Raw genomic sequence first — 14849 nt, forward strand, 5'->3', positions numbered from 1 at the left:
GCAGAGCTGGTAACCTCTCACCCTTTTTCAACACCCTCCCTTGTGGAGAGTTCGCTCAGCTTCCTCTCCTCTCTGCTCTCCTTGGGAGTCCTCTAGGCAGTCGCTGCTGCTGCCCCCTTCACCCCAAAGAGTGGTGCCTCCTCACACTGCCTCACAGGAGCCTGGGACTTGTCTGTCCATTCCCAACAGCAAAGGCTGGCAGACTGGCTGGCTGGGCTCCCTTGCCCACTTGCTTGCTTACTCCGAGGCCACCTCAGCTCCTGGCAACCAGCACCTGCTGACCAGCCCCAGAGACACCATTCACCTGGGGAGCTTGTAAGGTAAAGGGACCCCTGACCATTAGATCCAGTCATGGACAGCTCTGGGGTTGTGGCGCTCATCTCGCTTTATTGGCTGAGGGAACCGGCGTACAGTTTCCGGGTCATGCGGCCAGCATGACTAAGCCGCTTCTGGCAAACTAGAGCTGCGCACTGGAACACCATTTACCTTCCCGCCGGAGCGGTCCCCATTTATCTACTTGCACTTTGTGCTTTCAAACTGGTAGGTTGGCAGGACAGGGACCAAGCAATGGGAGCTCCCCCCCCCCCGTCGCGGGGATTTGAACTGCCGACCTTCTGATCGGCAAGTCCTAGGCTCTGTGGTTTAACCCACAGCGCCACCCAACTAGGGCAACAAACAACCACATAAGCCTTTGGGAGGTAGAGACGTGAGAAGGCATCAGAGGAGGGAGGGAAAGAAAGAGGGACAGAGGCCAGTGTTACCCATGGCATCCCTGATCATCATTCAAGGCATCCGAGGGTGAAAACCACTGACATAGAGGATCATTCATGAGTCCAGCCATCAGACATCTTAGAGAACAGCAGAGCTGGCCAGGCATGGAATTATAAGTAATGGGGCACAAGGTGTATAGTCCCACTCTACCCTCCATGCATTAGACCTATGTGTGGAGGGTACTGAGTGAGTAGAGCTCAGGTCATAGTCACTTGCCCAGGAATGTTAGTTTGATGAGGTTGCTGACTCTTGACTTCCTTTAGAGAACTATCAGTCCCAGGATATCCTGGGGAAGTGAAATGTTGTGATCCTAGCTTAAGTCTACAGCACACACTCTGAGTAAAATCAGTTCCATTGCTGCAAATGCTACGGAAATGCAAGCCCACTGTAGACAACTGAGTTATCCTTATTATTTGTATGGTAGTGATTCAATATTTTTTGTTGCCATCCCCTGAGATGTGGATTCGGCAAACTGCTGGGAGCATCAGCATTTCTGAAACGTTTTATTTCCCCGGAGATCATCTCTACTATCTTTCTAAATTCTGTTCTCTCTTTTTCCTACATGACTCCTACTTTATTTAATAGGGGAAAGAAATCTGAGTGCCTGAGGTATTCAGATGTGGAGGTATGCATGAGAGGTGGTGAGGAGGTTAGAAATGTCCAAATATTAGATTTCTGAGCTTCATACTTATCTATTTTCTAAAAAGGCTTGCTTGAATATTTCAGCAGAGACCAGAAAATCAAAATGCTATGCATAACATATGAAATTACAGCAGGCCCAAATTGCATCTAATTTATTGGATGTGAGATACTTTGTAAGGCAGGAATACGTATATGTTGGAAATGTATCATTTATAATGACCTTCCTGCGTCTCCTAACATCTTTCCCATGACTGTAAAGACACAGGATATTTTGGGATTACCAGAACATATCCATGCAAATTATACAATGAAATCCTGATGTTGTACACAGACCATGAGCAGGCACAAAGTTATAAACATAGCATGTCATTTATTAAATTTATCCAGTGAACCTACTGTGACTGAGCAGGCAATAGCAGAAGCTTTGGGGGGTGGGCTTTTGTGTGCTGTAACCCTAGTGAAAATGGTGAAAAAACATACTTTTTCCTGACATCCAAATCAGTCCACTGTGTCCAAAGTGGTACAAATTCACATCTATAGAGAGAAATCCCTGCAGGAAGAATTAAAGCACAGTCTTTGGACTATTTACGCCAGAGTAATATCATTGCAGTCAGCAGACATACTGTAGCAGAGACTGTTGTTCAAAGATTACTTTTTTGATATGGCTATTCTATATGGAAGGGGAAAGAGATGTAGGATTTTTATACCCAACTCACATAATTTATGTGTTGTTAAAAACAAAACAAAACAGGAAGGAAGGAAAGAAATAGCAACTTACTGAATATGGAAGGTATCAATGGAGATTATTATTATTATTATTATTATTATTATTATTATATATACACCTCTGTAGATTGTTTGTAAAGTCTTTATGTTCCTGTCCTGAGTAAGGAAAAGTTCATGCTGTATTACCCCAACTTAGGTAACCCTTAGGATAATTTTTTAAGCAGCGGGAAACAGGACTGTCTGGCTGAGTAGATAATGATATCAGCTGCTTCCTTCCAAAACAACAGGTGCTTTGGCATCAAAATGTATATCATCATACTGAGATGATGACATCAGATCATACTTCAGCCTAATTGTGAACCACCTCCATTAATCCTCGAATAATTCAATGTTTTTATGAGTGCTGCAAGGTGAACCATGAATTTGAGAGGTGCTTTCTTACTCGGCACAGAGGGTTAAAAAATTACACTGTCTCCCGACATTAAATACAAAGTTTGCATGGATAGTAAATAGTAGTTAAGTTGTGTTGGAAACATCTGAGATAATATATAATTAGGATTAAATTGAAATAAGATTTCTCTGTCAAGCTCTGTTTGGAATGAGCCAGAATGGTTGGCAATAGAGAAGGGGGAGGAAGAGAAAAAGCCCCGGTTTGTCCTTTAAAATATGGGAAAGATAATGAGACTGCAACATATTGGTATTGCTGACCAAATGTGGGAATATTAACAAAACAAAATGTATATGTAGCTATTTTAAGGAATGTGCTACATGCTTACAAGGAAGTAAGGACTATTGGACACCCTGGGGCTTAATTATGCATAGGATTACATTGCAGATAATGTGTAAAGAATTATAATTTCTATCCCAGGTTTCCCATTTATTTTATAAGAGGGAACCAATATTCGAGCACCTGGAACAAGGCAGGAATAAAACAAGCAGACCGCATTACTAATAGGGTTCCAGCAAGAATGCTCTGTTGTTTGTCTCTGGCATTAGGTATTGAAAAGCCCACTGCTGCTGGATATGGGTCTTGGATTAGCTATCATGGGTAAGAAAGCTTTTGGTAGACAAAGATCCTTCTAAAAAGCCCCAGCCACAACTTTGGGTGATATCCAACATAAGTCATCTTTAAAATGGAAGTCAATGGACTTGGAGTGAAATCCATTTCTGTCAATGAGTCAACCCAAAGCATGACATAGGTTAGAGGTCACTCATTCAAAACATATTAAATAAAAATTCAAATATTTGATATTTGTGTTAGGGCACCCACCTTGAATATACCAATACTTTGATATTTCTCAGCACTTTAAAATGCACCTACCTAAAGCTCATTATGGCCACCCCCACCCCCCTTTACCTAACAAGTATTCATTCATTGCAGGCACATCTTTAATGGGCTTCTTTATTATGGTCTCAAGATTGAACAACAGATTGCACATCTTTTGATTTGGTATTATAAAAAATAAGTAGGCAGAACTGAATGAGAATTAACTGAGTTCCTAGGGTAGAGGAGCAGGGAAGCATAACAAATAAAAGATTATGTTCTTCTGCCTTTAATTTTAAAATATAATACTGACCTTCTTTAAAACAGATGCTATCTCCATGAGCCAGATGTGTCTCTAAGCAAATTAGTTATAAGAAATACATCCAAGGACACGGCCATTTAAGGATCAATAAATTATTCATCTGTCATTTGTTATTGTGCAAGGCTGATGCTGACGTCTTTGACATGAACGAAAGAGTCACCGTCCACTGTGATGGCATTAAGAATTTAAGAGGGGTGTATTCAGGGGGGAAAAAAATTAAACTAAAAGGGAAGTGGCTTGAGGAATTGCTGTTTATCACCACATACATATACACACCTTAATTATTCATAGCACAGCCACTTAAAAAGCCCACGCTCCCTTATGTAAGTTGTGCAAAAGGAGAGAGAGAGAGAAGTTAGAGCCAACCTGGTCAGTTCTGCTCCATATTCAAAGAAAGGAACAGCTGTACAGTGGCTCCTAAGGTTCTGATTTTCAGTGAACCAATGAAGAGCAATTTGTTTATTAAGTTCATTGAACACGAGTTTTATCTTCTGTAAGTAAAAAGTCATCCTAGGATTGTTTTGTGGGCTTCAGTTGTAACATTTGGGTGACCATATGGAACTCTTAGAGGCGCCGTGGGACCATGCAGCTATGAAATCTGATCACTATCTCCCCAGTGACAGCTGGAGCCTTTACACCATCAGAAAATTTTCAGACTTCTAATTTGTCATAACTACCTCCTGTGGAAAGGAAATATGTTATGTAGTCAGAGGCAGGAATTTGACACTACGTAACTACAGTTGTTGGCTTCCTTTTCTTTTCTTTTCTTTGCATTTCAGCTTCAAATGATGTCCTCGGCACATCTTAAGCCTTGCTTGCACCTGAAAGAAAACGCACACCAAGGAACTAAAAAATAAAAACCCCACACCCATGTGGGGGTCTTGTAAAATCACGGCCAATTCTTTTCAGGAGTTCTTTTAGCAAAATAGATTTATTTGATGCTGAAGGGAGATAAAAGGATCTCTCTGAGTTCCCATTAACAAAATCACTGACATGAATGCCAAAGTTTTTTTCCCTATGTTTTTTTTTAAGAAAACCTTTTTTATGCCTTGGTTTGGTGCTGCAGTTTTGTATATGGAGGTCTATATGTGTATTGGAAGACAAGCTTCATACACTGTCACATGGAATGAACATATAGATCTGTATATGTTTGCTGTGATAACAACCTCCCATCACAAAATTCCATTGGGCGCATAATATACAGTGCTGAGATGCTTTCAATTTTACAACAGCAGACCTTTTTGTACAGGAGTAAACACTACAGTTTATATAAACAAACTTTGTATACATTTAAATATAAGCCTTTCCTCTCCATATAGAAGAAGAGTTTGGATTTGATATCCCGCTTTATCACTACCCGAAGGAGTCTCAAAGTGGCTAACATTCTCCTTTCCCTTCCTCCCCCACAACAAACACTCTGTGAGGTGTGAGGGGCTGAGAGACTTCAGAGAACTGTGACTAGCCCAAGGTCACCCAGCAGCTTCATGTGGAGGTGAGGGGAATCAAACCCGGTTCACCAGATTACGAGTCCACCGCTCTTAACTGCTATACCACACTGACTCTCAGAGAGCAAAACTGAACTCATCAGGAGAGCAAAACTGAACTCATCATTTCATAATGCATGCAGGCCTTCACATAACATGAGCGCCTAACAAGTTTCCATTAGGTGCCCTTTCATCATGCAAAGCTGGGTTAGCGTGTAAACCAGCCCCTTGCTCTAGTTGCTTTGTGTCAACTGGCCTTATGGATATGGATTTTCAGATGTTAGTGTGGGGATAGGGAACCTATGACCTTCCAGAAAAGATATTGCTGTCCTGCACTCCCTTCAGTCCCAACCACTATCACCTGTCAGGAATGACAAGGTTGGTAGTTTAGCAACACTTGAAAGATCACAGGTTCTCTACCTCAGTATTAAGATTTTGGACCATCTCAATGAATACTACTTATGAATGTGTTTTGTTGCTGTTGTTGTTGGAATGATAAATATCTTTGAAAAATCATATTTAAGCACAGAATACTAAGATATCAACTTACAAAATGAGTAGATAAAATATATGATAAACCGGGGAAGACTATTCGAGGAATGTTTAAACAAGCATGGGGATTGTATTTGATTATTGGAAAAGATACAACAAATGGAGAAGATTGCGAAGAAAATCGGACCAAAGAAAAACTGTCAGGGGAAAATAATCACTGTCTTCCAGTATCAAAAATATGAAGGAGCAGATAATTGCTCACATTACCAGAAATGATAAAAGACTTTCCATTAAAAAGCAATGAGGAAAGACCGCGCCTAACCCTAGGAATAAGGAAAGAGACTACAGGAATAGCATCATGCTATGTAACAACCTGCCACCAGCTCTGAAATGGACAATAATGACAAATGGACACATGGGATGAAACCCCAAACACACTGTGAAATGTTATCCTGGGCAGATGCTTAGTATATATTATCTAGCATTGACAGATACCCAAGGTTTATGTTTCTCTACACTTTTGCAGCTCAGTATGGCAATAAAATGTTTTGGTTTAAGAACTGTAGCGCCTATGTCCTGTCTCTCTCTCTCTCCCTCCCTCCCCCCCCATCATCTTCCCTGTGAAAAGCAAATGGTAGTCTTTAGCTTGGCCTTAGAAAGTGTCTGCAGGTCTGTATTTTTTATTCCCAATAGTTCAGGTGTCCAACTGATCTAGGGCACTAGCTCCAGAGAAGAAAGCAATCATAATTTATCCATCTTGGAAAATGTTGGATTTTCTTGCTGATTTCCATTATTATTGAATCTCCCAGGTTTCAATTAGCTCCCAAGTTCCAAAATCTTATGCTGGACACTTGGTACTACTCACTTTGGAATGTAGCAATAATGGAGAAAATTATGCATAATTTGAGATTTTGACACTTTTAATATGATTTGATTTATTACATATACAATGGAGCATCATTTCTAAGACAACTCTCACCACAAGCCTGACAAATCTGGAACTATTCTTGATAATCAAATAACACTAATATTCTTTTATTGGACTTTCTTCTTCACCTTTGGTGATCACTCGTGACTGAGTAAGATTGTTTTCCATGAACAGTGGGTCCATAAGTGACTGTGGAGGCCGATTTTGGATCCACACATCCTTCCACAATGGGGACATAGGTTTCTGGGTAGGAGTTGATCACGGTGAGGGTTTGCAAAATGTGCCTTCCTCTTAGCACATTTCTCCCTTTCATCCTGGGTTTGAGCATCTTCACAGTTCATGACACCTTTGGTAAAGGCTGTTCTCCAATTGGAGTGCTCACAGGCAAGTGTTTCCCAGTTGTTGGTGTTCCTACTACATTTTTTAAAATGATTTGCCTTGAGAGAGTCTTTAAACCTCTTTTGTTGACCACCAGCATTACGCTTTCCATTTTAAAGTTCGGGATAGAATAGTTGCTTTGGAAGACAATAATGAGGCATCCACACAACATGACCAGTCCAACGAAGTTCATAGAATCATAGAATCATAGAGTTGGAAGAGACCACAAGGGCCATCGAGTCCAACCCCCTGCCAAGCAGGAAACACCATCAGAGCACTCCTGACATATGGTTGTCAAGCCTCTGCTTAAAGACCTCCAAAGAAGGAGACTCCACCACACTCCTTGGCAGCAAATTCCACTGTCGAACAGCTCTTACTGTCAGGAAGTTCTTCCTAATGTTTAGGTGGAATCTTCTTTCTTGTAGTTTGGATACATTGCTCCGTGTCCGCCTCTCTGGAGCAGCAGAAAACAACCTTTCTCCCTCCTCTATGTGACATCCTTTTATATATTTGATGTTGTTGTTGAAGAATCATTGCTTCAACACTGATGATCTTTCCTCCTTCCAGTATACTGGCATTAGTTCATCTGTCTTCCCAAGTGATGTGTAAAAATTTTCAGAGACACCATTGATGGAATCTTTCGAGAAGTTGGAGATGGCTATTATAAGTGGTCCATGTTTCACAAGCATACAGTAAGGCTGGTAGTATAATAGCTTTCTAAACAAGCATTTTGGTTTCCCTGTGAATGTTCCAGTCCTCAAACACTGCACTTCATTCAGGAGAAAGCTGCACTCGCAGAGCTCTGGCAGTGCTGGATTTTGGCATCAATGCTGACCCTTGTGGAAAGATAACTGCCCAGGTAGGAGAAGTGAACACATTCCAACATTACACCATTAAGTTGGATTTGTGGCACTGCAGAAGGGTTGTTTTGTGCTTGTTGGTGCAGCACTTGGGTTTTTTGGATGTTGAGCGATTGACCGAGCTTTGTGTAAGTTTCTGTGAAGGTATTTAGGATGGTTTGGAGGTCATCCTCTGACTATGCACACACTCTGTTGTCATCAGCATAATGAAGCTCTATGTCAGAAGTTATGGTAACCTTACCCTTTGCTTTCAGCCTACTCAGATTAAAGAGCTTTCCATCTGTTCAATATATGATTTCTACTCCTGTGGGGATTTTCCCTTTGACAAAGTGTAGGATCAGGGTGATGATCCTATTGTAGCTGCTGAGGTCCCCTCACAAATTCCACAAAAACAACTTAGAGTTGAGCTTGCAGTATCTCCAAATCTGGAAGAGTTGTGTACAGCTATTAACCAAATGAAAAACAACAAAGCCAGTGGACCTGGTCATCATGCAGTTAATCTCACAAGTAGTTTGCCACCCCCCACTCCAGTCAACCCAGGCATTGGAGGTAAACTCTGTAGCAAAGGCTTGGAGAAGTAAAATTTCTACAGTAGATGCAAGCAGTTATGCAGGCCTGTGGACGAAAAAAGCATTGCAAGTGCTTGAACATGTAACACTACTTTGACTTGGCCAAACAACAATAGAAGAAGCTTTCTATTCCTTTCTGAACTGAAGGCTTAGGAAGATATAATTGAAACGTTGAGAGCATGAGTCAGTTTCCCTTGAATGGCAACACACCAACTGGCTCCACTGGGAGCAGAATTAGAAGCTCAATATTTTTAAATTAATTATGCATGAGATAAAGATACAATTAGTCCCATTTCATTGCTATTGGCAGCTGGCCCCAGAATGTTTTTTAATAGCATCAGGGCAAAGTAGAAAGTTTGAAACAGCTAGGCAGCTATTGTTGGAAATGAATCCCAGGTAGTCAGGTTATGGTTTAACAGTAGCTGTGTATTGTAATCAAAGATGCCTCTCTTTCTTTTTCCATGCTCATTGCCTATAGCGTACATCATGGGAAGGAAACCTGCACTTCATTATCTGTATCCGACAATCGTATAATTTAAGCTGACTGGGCTTTCTAAGTATGCCTTTCAGTTTAATTTGTATCAGATGAAGTCATTTACCAGTTGTGAGAACATCATGTTAGAATTTCCTGCAATTCTGAGAAATGCTTGCTTAAGTTAATCATAGAGGCAATTGGCCAGCCACTGTCCCCCACCCAGTAGCTTTTGTGCTATTCCCCCCACTCAACTCATGCAGAATTCTTCATGTGGCAAAATTAACAGAGATATGTTTATTAGTAGCTATTAGGCATGACAGTTGGTTTAGAGAGAACCTCATAGGCATCTGTTTAGGATGTCTATGCCTACCAAAACATTTTGTTGCCTGGGCTGAAGGACAAGAATGTCCCTCAATTCCAATAATAATAATAATAATAATAATAATAATAATAATAATAATAATTTTTATTTATACCCCACCCTCCCCAGCCATGGCCAGGCTCAGGGCGGCTAACAAGCAATAATAAAAACAAGCTGAATGAATACAACTTAAAAACAAGATTAAAATACAACATTAAAATATTGAAACATTAAAATATTAAAATGCAGCCTCATCACAGGAGGAGAAAGGAAAAAGAAAAAAGAAAAAGGGGAAGGGAATCAAATTGGCTCCAAGCCAAAGGCCAGGAGGACCAACTCTGTCTTACAGGCCCTGCGGAAAGAAATCAGATCCTGCAGGGCCCTGGTCTCATGAGGCAGAGCGTTACACCAGTCCGGAGCCTGTGTTGAAAAGGCCCTGGCTCTGGTTGAAGCTAATCTAACTTCCTTAGGGCCCGGGACCACTAGGATATTGCAGCCCCGCGTAGAGCGAATTACAGTAGTCAAGCCTGGAGGTGACCGTCACATGGATCACTGTGGCCAGGTCAGGGCGGGAAAGGTAAGGGACCAACTGCTTGATGCGGCGAAGGTGGAAAAATGTCGCCTTGGCTGTTGCTGTAACCTGTGCCTCCATGGAAAGGGAGGTGTCAAGGATTACACCCAAACTCTTAACGGAAGGCAATGGCACTAATTGCTTCACATATGAAGCAAATTGAACTGGCTATTGAATTATCCTTCAGCACTGGCCACGGAACACTGTATTCCACTGCAGCTGGGTTCAGCAGACTAGGTTAGTGGGCACCAGCCAGGCCAACTAGGACTCACTCTGTGTGAGTGTCTGGAGGCAGCTGGAGGATGGATGGTGGCTAACAGATTGCGGCTGAATCCTGACAAGACCTGATTGCAGCTGAATCCTGACAAGAAGTACAGTGGTACCTCTAGTTACAAACTTAATTCGTTCTGGAGGTCCGTTCTTAACCTGAAACTGTTCTCAACTACAGGCGTTATTTCGCTAATGGGGCCTCTTGCTGCCGCTGTTCCGCCGGCACACAATTTCCGTTCTCATCCTGGGGCAAAGCTCTCAACTCGAGGTAACTCTTCCAGGATAGCAGAGTTTGCAACCTGAAGTGTTTGTAACCTGAGGCATTTGTAGCTTGAGGTACAACTGTACTGTTTTGGGGGGACTATGGGCAGGAGGACTCCCTGGTCCTGAATGGGGTAACTGTGCCCCTGAAGGACCAGGTGTGCAGCCTGGGAGTCATTTTGGATTCACAGCTATCCATGGAGGCGCAGGTCAATTCTGTGTTCAGGGCAGCTGTCTACCAGCCCCATCTGGTATGCAGGTGAGACCCTATCTGCCCACCGACTGTGTCACCAGAGTGGTGCATGCTGATCTCCTGCTGGTACTACTGCAATAAGCTCTATGTGGGGCTACCTTTGAAGGTGACCCGAAAACTACAACTAATCCAGAATGTGGCAGCCAGACTGGCAACTGGGAGTGGCCGCCGAGACCACATAACACCGGTCCTGAAAGACCTACATTGGCTCCCAGCATGTTTCCGAGCACAATTCAAACGGTTGGTGCTGACCTTTAAAGCCCTAAATGGCCTCAGCCCAGTATACCTGAAGGAGCATCTTCACCCCCATCATTCAGCCTGTACACTGAGGTCCAACTCTGAGACCTTCTAACAGTTCCCTCATTGTGAGAAGTGAGGTTACAGGGAACTAGGCAGAGGGCCTTCTCAGTAGTGGTGCCTGCCCTGTGGAACGCCCTTCCATCAGATGTCAAGGAAATAAACAACTATCTGACTTTTAGAAGACATCTGAAGGCAACCGTGTATCGGGAAGTTTTTAATGTCTAATGTGTTACAATTTTTTATGAGCTGTAAGCTGGGGAAGTCCAGCTGGATGGGCAGGGTATAAAAAACAAAAGTATCTGTGGAGTGTGGTGGCTAAGGGTTAAACCTCCTGAGTGTTCTGCATCTGGGGAGGCGCTTCTAACGGAAGCTGCAGTTTCTTTGTCTGTATGAATCATAGAATCATAGAGTTGGAATAGACCACAAGGGCCATCGAGTCCAACCCCCTGCCAAGCAGGAAACACCATCAGAGCACTCCTGACATATGGTTGTCAAGCCTCTGCTTAAAGACCTCCAAAGAAGGAGACTTCACCACACTCCTTGGCAGCAAATTCCACTGTCGAACAGCTCTTACTGTCAGGAAGTTCTTCCTAATGTTTAGGTGGAATCTTCTTTCTTGTAGTTTGGATCCATTGCTCCGTGTCCGCTTCTCTGGAGCAGCAGAAAACAACCTTTCTCCCTCCTCTATGTGACATCCTTTTATATATTTGAACATGGCTATCATATCACCCCTTAACCTCCTCTTCTCCAGGCTAAACATGCCCAGCTCCCTTAGCCGTTCCTCATAAGGCATCGTTTCCAGGCCTTTGGCCATTTTGGTTGCCCTCCTCTGGACACGTTCCAGTTTGTCAGTGTCCTTCTTGAACTGTGGTGCCCAGAACTGGACACAGTACTCCAGGTGAGGTCTGACCAGAGCAGAATACAGTGGCACTATTACTTCCCTTGATCTAGATGCTATACTCCTATTGATGCAGCCCAAAATTGCATTGGCTTTTTTAGCTGCCGCGTCACACTGTTGGCTCATGTCAAGTTTGTGGTCAACCAAGACTCCTAGATCCTTTTCACATGTACTGCTCTCAAGCCAGGTGTCCCCCATCTTGTATTTGTGCCTCTCATTTTTTTTTGCCCAAGTGCAATACTTTACATTTCTCCCTGTTAAAGTTCATCTTGTTTGTTTTTGCCCAGTTCTCTAATCTGTCAAGGTCGTTTTGAAGTGTGATCCTGTCCTCTGGGGTGTTAGCCACCCCTCCCAGTTTGGTGTCATCTGCAAATTTGATCAGGATGCCCTTGAGTCCATCATCCAAGTCGTTGATAAAGATGTTGATTAAGACCGGGCCCAAGACAGAACCCTGTGGCACCCCACTAGTCACTCTTCTCCAGGATGAAGAGGAGCCATTGATGAGCACCCTTTGGGTTCGGTCAGTCAGCCAGTTACAAATCCACTGAGTGGTAGCATAGTCAAGACCGCATTTTACCAGCTTCTTTACAAGAATATCATGGGGCACCTTGTCAAATGCTTTGCTGAAATCAAGGTAGGCTACATCCACTGCGTTCCCTTCATCTACCAGGCTTGTAATTCTGTCAAAAAACGAGATCAGGTTAGTCTGACATGACTTATTTTTCAGAAATCCATGCTGAAAAAGTTAGTTTCCATCCAAGTTGAAATCCATCCAAGTTACTTTCACTTTTCGCAGAGAGTGAGTGAGAGAGAGAGATGTGTCTGAGTTCGGGTGGAACTTTTTGCTTGTAAATAAATGCTGTTAGAGAGAAAGAACAGTGTGTGGACTTTTCCTTCCATCTTCTCACATGGAGGCAACCGCTGCTCAACTCTGCTACTGCCTGAAGACATTCTGCACAGAGGTTTTGCGCAGAGGAAACGTACTGGACAGGCAGATATTCCACAGTATCATCATCATCATCATTACCCCCATCCTCTAACACCTTGCCAGCAGCCCCAACCATCCAGCATCTTCCACCTGAGGCAGCTCCTTCATTCTATGTAATGGCCAGGGCTAGTCAGGCTTCCACATTCTGGGGACAATGACAAGGGAGGCACATAGCCTTACAGCCTTGTTTGTGTGCTTTAGAGATGCTTTTCATTGGCCACAGTGGGCAATGCAATGCAGGGCTGGGTCTTTGGATCTTTGGTCTGCACAATTGAGCTTAAATGGTTTTACAAGCTATTCTCTATGGCTTGCATCCAATGGCTGAGCAAGTAGAAAGCAGTGTGTATAACCAATCTTTCCCTTCCTCTTGGAGCTCCTTGCACCCTTTCCAAACAGAGTAGTCTTGTGTCTCAGGGAGGTGCTGTGCAAAGGGGGAAATGCCCAAAATTGGGTGGCGAAATTGTGTACAGAACTGTAGTGTTTATTGAGGAACTGATTCATTAAACCTCTCCTCTCACACACAGGAGAGCAGGTCTTTTCTAAGATGACCGAGCAAGAGAAAAAGAGAGAACCATAACATAAGTGAGAAAATAAGAAGGCTTCAAACCAGGGATAAAACATGTAAGTAAAAAGAAAGCATTTCTGCACACCATCCAGTTAAACTATGGAATTCATTCCCATATGAAGAAGCAATGATAACCAAATTAGATGGTTTTAAGAGAGAATTAGACAAATTAATGGAAGCTAAGGCTATAAATAAGGGACGTGGGTGGCGCTGTGGTCTAAACCACAGAGCCTAGGACTTGCCAATCAGAAGGTTGGCGGTTTGAATCCCCACTATGGGGTGAGCTCCCGTTGCTCGGTCCCTGCTCCTGCCAACCTAGCAGTTCGAAAGCACGTCAAAGTGCAAGTAGATAAATAGGTACCGCTCTGGCGGGAACGTAAACAGCATTTCCGTTTGCTGCTCTGGTTCACCAGAAGCGGCTTAGTCATGCTGGCCACATGACCCGGAAGCTGCATGCCGGCTCCCTCGGCCAGTAAAGCGAGATGAGCGCCGCAACCCCAGAGTCGGTCACGACTGGACCTAATGGTCAGGGGTCCCTTTACCTTTACCCAAGGCTATAAATAGCTATAAGCCACAATGGTTATGCTCTACATTCACTGCTAGGGTGGTGTACTTCCGAATGGCCATTGCTGGCAAGTGAGGAGAATGCTGTGGCACTCTAGACCTGCTTTCGGACTTCCCAAAGGAATTTGGTTGGCCACTGTCAGAACAGGATGCTGGACTACGTGGGCTGTTGGCCTGAACCAGTAAGCTTTCCTTACTTCCTTATGTAGAACACTTCAGTGGAAGGGATAAAATGCCGAGTGCTTTCTTTTTTACTTTACAACTTTTAAAGGGCCAAAATAATATGACTTGATGCCCCCTCAACGTCCTCAGCAAGTATTATTTTCATAGGATCATAGAACTGTAGAGCTGGAAGGAACCCCTAGGGTGATTAGTTCAACCCCCTGAAGCAAACGTAAACCAAAATGTGCTGGCCATTTTATACATTCTATTAAGATTTCCTGTTGTCTTTGTCCATGGAGTTTTCTTGGCAGGGATACTGGAGTGGCTTGCCGGTTCCTGCTTACTTTCTTGGGCTCCATGATCACTGCAGATGGTGACAGCAGCCACGAAATTAAAAGATGCCTGATTCTTGGGAGAAACGCAATGACAAACCTAGACAGCATCTTAAAAAGCAGAGACATCCCCTTGCCAACAAAGGTCTGTATAGTTAAAATTATGGTTTTCCCAGTAGTGATGTATGGAAGTGAGAGCTGGACCATAAAGAAGGCTGGTCACTGAAGAATTGATGCTTTTGAATTATGGTGCTGGAGGAGACTCTTGAGAGTCCCGTGGATGGCAAGTTCAGACCTATCCATTCTTATGGAAATCAGCCCTGAGTGCTCACTGGAAGGACAGATCCTGAAGCTGAGGCTCCAATACTTTGGCCACCTCATGAGAAGCCTTGACTCCCTGGAAAAGACCCTGA

The 14849-nt window shown here is 43.3% G+C and overlaps 1 long non-coding RNA gene across 3 annotated transcripts in view; it reads left to right on the forward strand.

Moving 5' to 3' along the window:
* The window catches only part of LOC309533341, a 249425-nt gene extending 234850 nt beyond the window's left edge, over positions 1-14575 (forward strand). For all 3 annotated transcript variants that reach the window (XR_014220140.1, XR_014220141.1, XR_014220142.1), the window contains 2 exons: positions 13338-13434; positions 14404-14575. This is a non-coding gene — a long non-coding RNA (uncharacterized lncRNA). The remainder of the gene's footprint in view (positions 1-13337; positions 13435-14403) is intronic.
* Positions 14576-14849: the final 274 nt, after the last annotated feature.

The sequence above is a fragment of the Podarcis vaucheri genome, assembly GCF_965113315.1.
Source record: "Podarcis vaucheri genome assembly, chromosome: 5".
Taxonomy (NCBI): Eukaryota; Metazoa; Chordata; class Lepidosauria; order Squamata; family Lacertidae; genus Podarcis; species Podarcis vaucheri.